Source organism: Pteropus vampyrus, unplaced genomic scaffold (assembly GCF_000151845.1).
Source record: "Pteropus vampyrus isolate Shadow unplaced genomic scaffold, Pvam_2.0 Scaffold202, whole genome shotgun sequence".
In the NCBI taxonomy this organism is placed as follows: Eukaryota; Metazoa; Chordata; class Mammalia; order Chiroptera; family Pteropodidae; genus Pteropus; species Pteropus vampyrus.
The window spans coordinates 2,598,506-2,607,579 of NW_011888983.1; the positions used below are offsets into that span (position 1 = coordinate 2,598,506).

The following is a 9,074-nucleotide window of genomic DNA, read 5'->3' on the forward strand; positions in this document are numbered from 1 at the left end:
CGGCCCTGGGCATGGAGCTCGGGGGTGCAGAGCCTCAGGACATTTGGGACGCGCCTCGCGCGCCTGAAGTTGCAGCCGGCAAGAGGCTAGCGGCCAGCGGACGGCCCAAGGGGACCCTGGAGCGGCCCGCGCGCCGCTGATGATCCTTCGCGCCGGCAGCGAGACACGGAGGTGGCCAGCATCCGAGCAGGCGGCCCGTGAGGGCCGATCCGGCGGAGAGCAGAGCCCGAGGTGCGGCGTAGCGCCTCTTCGCACATGCACACGGTACCAAGAGCCGCTCATCGCCCTTTCCCTCCCCACTTCCCTCGCCTTCACCGCGCAGTTCGCCTGCCACGCGGCGGGAAAGTTGGAGCAGTGGGGTCGCGACCGCAGCCGCCGAACCACTTGTTCCCGGCGCGGCCATCGCCCGCGGCAGGCTCTCGGGGCCTCCTTCCATCCCGGGCCCCTGGCCTGGGTCGCGCACCCCGTTCGGAGCCCGCGGCCAGACGCGCGGCAACTTTGATTCTCGGGAACTCGAATTCCCTCCGCGTTGGCCTGGGGAGGACAGGCACTATACTCCCCACCCTGGTTCTTGGGCTCTCGAACACTCGGGCACTTTGCTCTCCGCGCCTCGGAGAGGGTCTGGGTCTGGGATAGGGAGAATTTCGGGGGATAAAGAGGCCTTTGGGATCCAATCTCGTACCCTTCTGTGCTCTAGATCCCCATTTGGGCAGGGTAATGGGGTGGGACGCACCTCCTCTGCGGGTGGGAATGGCGCTGGAGGGACCTAAAGTCACGTAGCTCTCTCCTACCCTCGTCGCCTCTCACTGCCCGCGAGAGACCGACTCCAGAGGACTCCTGCAACCTTCCCACTTCGGACCAGCTATAGGAAGACGCGCCCCTCGCGGAGCAGGGAGCCTTGTGTGGCTCGCGCTTCGCCTTCCCAGTCCTCTGGCGGGCCCACCACTGGCGGTGCTGGTTGTCCCGGGGCCTGCGCTCGGAAGCGCTGCCCCTCGTCTTCCCTGTAGGTCAGCCCGGGATGCGTGCAGAACCCGCGCATTCCAAGGTGGTGGCGGCGCTAGTAGGCGGGCACTTGGTGCCTTGCTTTCCTGGAGCGGGCACCTAGAGCCGCTGCCTCTGTGCCGCGAGCGGAGAGCCGGTGTCTTGGCCGCTGGCCGCCGCCCCACTGTGATCCCAAAGCCCAGCTCTGGTGCTGTTAACGGCCCATGGGGGGAAATTAGCTTTTCCTGAGTAGTAACACACCACTACCTTCCCAGTAATTGAGAAAGCAGCGCCTGCCTCTTTTATGTACTTTGCCCTCTCAGATCAGAGCAGACACTGACCCTTGCCTTTCAGCCGCTTAGCAAGCACCTCACTCCAATTTGAATTTTGAAATAAGCTGGAGAGGCACAGGAGAACGGGTGTGTGTGTGTGTGTGTGTGTGGTGGGTGGAGACAGACCTTAACATAGGGAAGAATTAGGCTGGGCTTGAAGAGCCTCCTTAGAGCCAGGTGTGAGGTGCTGATGAGTCAGCCCATGGTTGGGAGAGCTGGCTTGAAGTTAATGTTTGGTTCATGGTGTAGGGGTAGGCTCACTATGATCAGTACCCTTGGGGGCCAGGGACCAGATGTCACTGTCCAGGAGAGGCTGGGAGGGGGCCCCTTAGCTGAGGGAATAGGAATGCTTGATGCTGTTTACCCAGGACTGAGGAAGGTCGGAAAGCAGAGTGCCTGCCTGGCAGAGAGCAAGAGCATCCTGTGGCCTGGAAAGGTGGCACTACATAGGTGACTGGTGTGAACCCGAAGGCTCTGTGCTGGGAGGTGGAGAAGAGCCATGAAGGGGTGGGAGGCCCAGAGCTGACATTCTGGGCTTATCTGGGCTGAGCCCCCATACATGTCTGTCTTGGCCTTATTGACCCCCATAGCTGGGCTCTTCACATCTGCTTACCAAAGGTCTTAATTTGAGGGTTATGCTGGCAGATGGTCCTAGTTGCCTTCCAGATAGCTCCCCAGCCCAACGAGCTATCTTATCTGCACTTTCACCATTTGAAGTTCATTTCTTTGAGTGTAATATTTTAAAGGGCACCTTTCTGAAGTTCTAATTTAAAATGCACATACTTATGGAAGGTGAAGATCTAGTGGGGCCTTGCTCTGTGAGTGTGGCCTGTGGACATACAGAATTAGCAGCACCCGGAAGCTGGTTGGAAAGGCAGACTCTCGCGCCCCACCTCAGACCTCTAGGATCAGAATCTGTATTCAACAAGATCCTTGAGTAATTTGCTCAGTAAATATTTGGAAGCCCTGGTCTACAGTACCTTCTAGAGAATGAGCATTTCACAGCTTCTTGGTGTGGACAGGGTGTTGAACAGGGCAGTGGATAAGAATGGAAGGATGAGAATGCAGCCGGAGCTTGCTTTCCTGGACAGTTATGCTAGGGTTGGTTAACAGTCCTCTGCTGTCAACCCTTGGGGCTATCCCTGGCTAATGTCAGGAGGTGTTTTTGTTTTGGGGACCTTTAAACAAATTCAAGTAGCAGCTCAGCTTTCTGTGTAATTAAAATATTGTGGTGTATGCTGCATATACGCTAGTAGGAAGTGGGCTGAGGGAAAGGGTTTCTGGGAAGGTGGATATGCTGCTCTGCCTCCAAGAGGCCTGGGACTGGGTAGATGCTGTCCCTCAAGGGGAAGGAATTGAGTAACTGTCCTACATTACATCTGTCTCTCCCAAGTGAGTGGAATGACCCATGGATAACACCTCTCCGAGGCGAGGCCGTAAGGACTTATGCAAAGGAAGGTGCATAAATGCTAATTTGGGAGAGCCCACGCAGAGGAATATACCAACCAGGCCCTATTCTTACCCCCCAGCCGACTGGATATCCCACTTCTACTGCCTTGGGGCCATGCGAAACCCCAAACCCCAAGACATGAGGATGATGCATGGTGGCAAGTCACCCCTTAGTCCTCTAGAGCAGCAATCCTTAACCTTTTTTTGCACCAAGGGCCGGTGCTCAGATCTCATGCCTGATGATCTGAGGTGGAGCTGAGGTGGTGATGCTAGCTCTGGGGAGCGGCTGCAAATACAGATGAAGCTTCGCTAGCTCACCAGCTGCTCACCTCCTGCTGTGCGGCCCGGTTCCTAACAGGCCACAGACTGGCACCAGTCTGCAGCTTGGGAGTTGGGGACCCCTGCTGTAGAGGAATAAAAGCAACCCCAAAGCCATCAAGGTTGGCCTGAGGGTCCTAAAGGATTTTGGAAGGATTTGGATCAGAGGCTTGGTAGGGCCAGTGGTGTCACAGGTGAAAGGTCCTGGCATGATTCATGCCTCCCAGTCCTGCTAAAAGAGGATTGTCCTTCTCCTAGGCCAGCCTCTTTGCCAGGGTGCAGAGTGGCAAGGAAGAGCTGTGGGGGCCATGGATTAGCATGGTCATGGGCCTTACAAACAGTGATGCTAATGTGAAGGCATTCCTTCATCGATGAGTTAAAAATAACTAGGTTAATAAACATCTTACTATTTTCTTGAAGCTTCATTTTAAAAATGTAAAGATGGTTTTTAAAATTAATGGCCTTTGAACTCATTGGTTTCAAAATCAATTATAGTGGGTTTTTTTGTTTGTTTGTTTTTTTGTTTGTTTGTTTTTAATTATTTCTTTTTATTTTGAGCCTTGGTTTGAGTTTTTCTTGGCACAGGAGCAGTCCTGTTGGACATTCACGAGTGGACCCTGCTGGGTGGGTTATTTCAGCATGGGAGTCTTTTGCCTCCAGTAGAAAAGAATTGGAGATCAGAATGGGTCCTTCTGTGCCCAGCCTCATGCATGTATCTGGGTAATACTGACATTGCTCAGGAGTCACCAACTCCGGGAAGTCACTGACTCCTGGGGAGGGTGATTGTTGCCTCTCTAGCCTGTGCCTCCCTCCCTCACCATTCTTACAGGGTGGTTTTTATTACTCTCCAGTGGTCTGGCTCCTCATCTAGATGATGAGCTCCTTTAGCACTGGCTGTATCTTTCTTCTTGTATCCTCAGAGTCTGCTATGTTGGCAGAGAGTGTGTTCAGTAACTGTTCACTGATGGTCTGGGCTATTGCTAGGTGACTGTTCCACTTCCTTCTCTAGTCCCATCATTAACTGGTCATTAATACACCAGGCATTTGGTGTGCCTACAATAAGTTTTAACTACTCACGTAGGTTCCTTTCAAGACTGGCTGGTCGATGTCCATCTTGCCATATTCTGGGGTTTTGGAATACACACCTGGAGTAGAGGTCTCAACTTCACATGCCTAGAGGGATTAGGAGGCAGAGCAAAGAATAGAGCAGGGCCAAATGCAAGACAATAGGCAGTGGTGGGGTTTATGGAGAGCTGAAGCGTGCAGGCCCCATATAAAATGGGCAACCAAAAGCAAAACCCATCTGTTTGACAGAAGTCAGAAGAATGGTTACTCCAGGGTGTAATGACTGGGGCTCAAGGGGGTGCTTTTGGAGTGCTGGAAATATCTTTATCTTGATCGGAATATCTACAACAGTGGTGAGTGATCATTTGTGCGGAAGAGAATTCAGAAAAATTAAAGCATTTATGGGCCATATTTATTTTGGTTCAATAAGAAAATAGCTTTATTGAATCCCATAGGGCAGAAAATGCATATTCTTACCAACTTTATTGGCTAGAACGGTATCAGTGAGAAACTTGGCATATTTAAGAAGTAGCCACATGGAAACAGCTTTCTAGTCTTTCACTGTGAAATTTAATCTGGCTCTGTCCTGGGGAGTGGGGCGGGCTACAGCCGCTGCTCCTTGCTGGCCTGGGTATTTGGGTCTCAGGATTTTTCACCCCAGCAGTGAAAGTCTATGTGGCTCAGCGTATTGCCTAGGGGAATAGGAATATCAGAGATCTGTCCTCAGCCTCAGGGACCTCGAGCTGTGTCACCAAGGATGACACAGCAGGCTCAGATTTAGCATTTATTTCCTGATAATAAACCCATTTCCTTTGTGATTTTTGTAAGGCAGCTTGGAGGCAGACAGAGCTGGGAATGGACACCAGTTCTTCCACTCTTGAGCTCTGAAGCCTTGGTCTGGCATGTCACCTTGTCCAGGCCTTAGTTTTCTCATCTGTTAAATGGGAATAATTTTCAATTACCTTATAGGCTTGCTGTGAACATTCATAAGATGAAAACTATATGGAAAGCACTCTGTTCAGTGCCTGGAACCCATACAGAATGTAGTAGCTTTTTATTATTCTCACTTTTGAGTTCATCATGTGTTAGATTTTGAGAGCTTGACAATCTATAAATTCATAAACTGAATTCTGTCTGAAGAGTGTATGTGTGTATGTGGTTGTGGTTTTTCATTTTGAATGTTACTAACAACATTAAAAAAACCCCAGCATTTTCATGTAAAAATCTAGATGTCTGACATCTGACGAGAACTGGCAACATTAGGTCTATGTTCCCAGTTGGCAGTTGTTGACTGGGACTGAGTTGCCGCTGTCCCTTTCGTTTATTTATATTTTTATTTAAAAAATTCTTTGATTGTGGATTGCATACATACAATAAGGTAAACAGATCAAAATGAAAGTGGTGAATTTTACATTTATATACACCTGTGTAACCACCACCCGGATTAAGATGCATTCTCAATGCCTGGCAGGCTCCCTTCTGCCCCCTCCCAGGCAATGTTATCAGACTTCAGAATTAACCGCTATTGACTTCACTCTGACTTTTGTCACACATATGAGTTTTGCTTGTGGTCCTTCTTTTAGATTTAAGTGAACCTATAGCCTGCAGTTCTCCATGGTCTCTACCATTCTCTATTGTCTCACATTTGACCCTGCTTTACTCATTTGTACTACATCTTGGCCCTTTTAGTCATTTGAATTTGTGACCTCCTCTCCAAGGGTTGGAAGGGTTCTTAGAGACTAGCTAGACCTACTATATTGCAGATGGGGAAAGAGTCAGGGAGCGGGCTTGTTCTAGGCCCTGTCCCTGAGTGAGGTGGGCCTGGGTGGTGGCCAATCAAGGGCAGAGCTGTATTCCTCCCACCCTAGCATGAGATGTGTTCAGGAGGACAGGCAGGCCTTTGTCTCCTAGACCCCAGCAGCTCAGGGCTGGCCCTGCAATCACAGTCACCAAGAGCCTCCCACGGGCTGATCAGCCTAAGAAGGATGGAATCTTTTCTGGCTCATGCCTTCCTGGAGATGCATCTTCCTTAAAGCAGGCTGTTAACAGCAAAGCCTTCCTTTTTAAAGGCTACTCTCCATTTGGAGAGGATCTGAGATGCCATTTGTGACAAGGGCCCTGCATACCACCTTGATTGTGTCTGTTTCTGAAAGAAGGCTGTAATTTGGGAGCCAGCGAAAGTGAGAGAGGGAGGGGAGTAGAAGGGAGAGCGAGGGAGAGAAAACAAAAGGGTTGGCTAGAACCATGTCTGGGCATCCATTTGTGTTACTGGTCCTGTCCGCAAGAAATGTTGGCTTTTCCTGGCTTCTGCAGGGCTCAGGTCAAGGTGGGCTGGGTACCCCCAAGGGGCACCCTTTAGCTCTGACCTGCTTTTCTTCCTTTCTTTGCCTACAGAGGTAGATGCCTTGTCATCCTGCCCTGGGCTTACCCAGGGCTTCATGTCCTCCAGCTCTCTTCACTCCTTCTGTTCTAATATGCCCTTACCTGAGAAAGGAGGCTGATCTTGACCTTTTCTCCTGGGCCCAGAGAGCTGATATCATCTCAAGGGAGCCAGTGGTGTCAGAACTCTACATCGGGCCTCTCCCTGCCCCTTCTCTGGAGGCCTGAGGCTTTGTCTTAGAGGGAAATGTGTGGATAGGCTGCCGCTGGAAAACCAGCACATACTGAGCAGTGGGGCAGGAAGTCCTTCCAAACCCACCCTCCTTTATGTCCACTGCTAGGGAAGCCTTTCATTCAGGTATTCACTCAACCAATATTGAGCATCACCTGTGAACCAGGCTCAATCTAGTTTGGGGATTCATGCTTAGAGTCACAGCAGTGCTGTCCAGTAGAAATGTAATACAAGCCACACGTGCAAGCCAAATGCGTAGTATTAAATTTTCTGGTAGCCACTTAAAAAAAAGTTAAAAGAAATAGGTGAAATTATTTTTTATAATCTATTTTATTTAACCACTGTATCTAAAACACTATCATTTCAATGTGTAATCAATATAACAAATGATTAATGAGATATGTTACATTCTTCTTTGGCGGGGTACTAAGTCTTCAGAATCTGGTTTGTATTTATAGTGTATCCCAGTTTGGACTCAGCACATTTCAAGTGCCCAATGGCCACATTTGACTGGTGGCTACTATACTGAACTGGGAGAAATAGATAATAGATACTCAAGGCAATTACAGATGGTCATGGGAGCTACAGAGAACACAGATGGGATAATTGACATGCTAAAGGCAGAAGGTAGGGTGATCTGGGGAGGCTTCTTGGAGGATGGGAAAATGTGATCCTTCCCCATGGACCTGAGCCCTGGCAGGGCTAAGAAGGGGTGGGAATAGTGAGGGGAGGGGCCCATGTGTCCATAGGCAGCCTCCTCCAGTACCCTAGCAGCATGGGATGCCATGTCCCCTCTCCATAGAAGACCCAAGTGGGACTTGGAATGGATACAATATTTTAGAAAAGTACTTTATCTCTGAGGTGCATGCATGTGTGTATGTTTCCTCATTTTCTCTGTATACTTGCCATGAAAAAGATAAGGATTAACTTCATCGTCCTGTTGCTTTTTACACTTGAGAGTTTTCTAAGCAAGGAGGAAGTTGGCCTGGAAAGCTGAGGAAGTTGCAACAACATGGAACATTTGGGCTCATGTCCTCTGGGAAAAAGAGTCTGGCCTGTCCAAAGTAGGTGGGGCTTGGATGCCAAGGGGTCTCAGGGTGCTTTGCAGAGCTGGAGGCCCTTCTCCTCTCTCAGACCTGGGGTGGGAGGAAGACTAGGAGGGGATCTTGGGGTTCAGAAGAAGTGCCTGTGGTCAGATTGCTCTGAGGTTGGGTAAATGCCAACCTTTCATGCTATCTGGACTGTACCTGTGACTGACTTGGGCCAGAGTGAACATCAGGGCATATAGCATCAGGGCAGCTGATGTAAGAGAGTGAGGGGCCAGCATTGTGGCAAACTGCACGTGCTTGCCTTGTCTCAAGGGAGTGATGTAAGAGAGTGATGGGCCAGCATTGTGGCAAACTGCACATGCTTGCCTTGTCTCAAGGGGGCACCACTGCTACCATGCTTGCCCACGGTGGCTAAGCAGACCTGCAGGACACATGTGGCCAGACACTTGGACTTTTCAAAATTATCTAGAAATCTAGATTTTAAAAAATACACAATTTTCTTGTTTTAAATGTTAGCAACTAATTCAAATATTTAAAAACACCATGAGGCCATTCATTCATTTATCAAATATTTACTGAGCCCTTACTATGTGCCAGGCACTATTGCAGGCTCCTGGGGTCAGTCAGTAGCTCCTGCCTTTATGGTACTTATGTAGTAAGGAAAATCCTTCAGCAAGCTGCATGTAACTGACCCATGAATGACCAGTTTATGTATGACTTCTGTCATAGATTTAGAGTGTCAAGGCTGACAATAATAAGGAGAGACATTTACTTTGCATTTACTGTGTGCCAGGCCCTGAGCTTAACACTTCACATAAAGTTCTCTACTTAGTCCTGACAATAGCCCTATGGAGATGGGTACTGCTGTTACTTGTATTTTACAGATGAGCAATTCCAGGCACAGAAAGATTAAGCAATTTACCCAAAGTCACAGAGCTAGCTGTTGTGTTGTAGAATTTGAGCCAAGGCAGTCTGACTCCTTAATCTTCACTCTGTTCTTCACCCTGCACTGCACTTAGAGAAAGCCAGAGCCAAATTCCTGACTATACATATGGAAAACAGCCCAGAAAGGACAGGTGACCCACCTCGGGTATGAACAGAGGTAGTGATGGAGCTGGACTTTCAATCCAGGTCAGTCAGGTACATATAGTGCTGCCTGGACTTCACCTGTGATTGACCTTGGGTTAGGGTTGGTCTTTTAGGTGCCTATGGCACCTAAGAGAAGAAGCTGGGCAGTGATTTAAACATCCATGGGAGTGAACGAGGGGG

The 9,074-nt window shown here is 49.4% G+C and overlaps 1 protein-coding gene across 1 annotated transcript in view; it reads left to right on the forward strand.

Moving 5' to 3' along the window:
- Nucleotides 1–6: 6 nt before the first annotated feature.
- The window catches only part of LOC111746801 (cadherin-23-like), a 217,414-nt gene continuing 208,346 nt past the window's right edge, over nucleotides 7–9,074 (forward strand). Inside the window, exon 1 of the mRNA XM_023537833.1 lies at nucleotides 7–264. The gene's annotated coding sequence lies outside the window, so the exon portion shown is untranslated. The remainder of the gene's footprint in view (nucleotides 265–9,074) is intronic.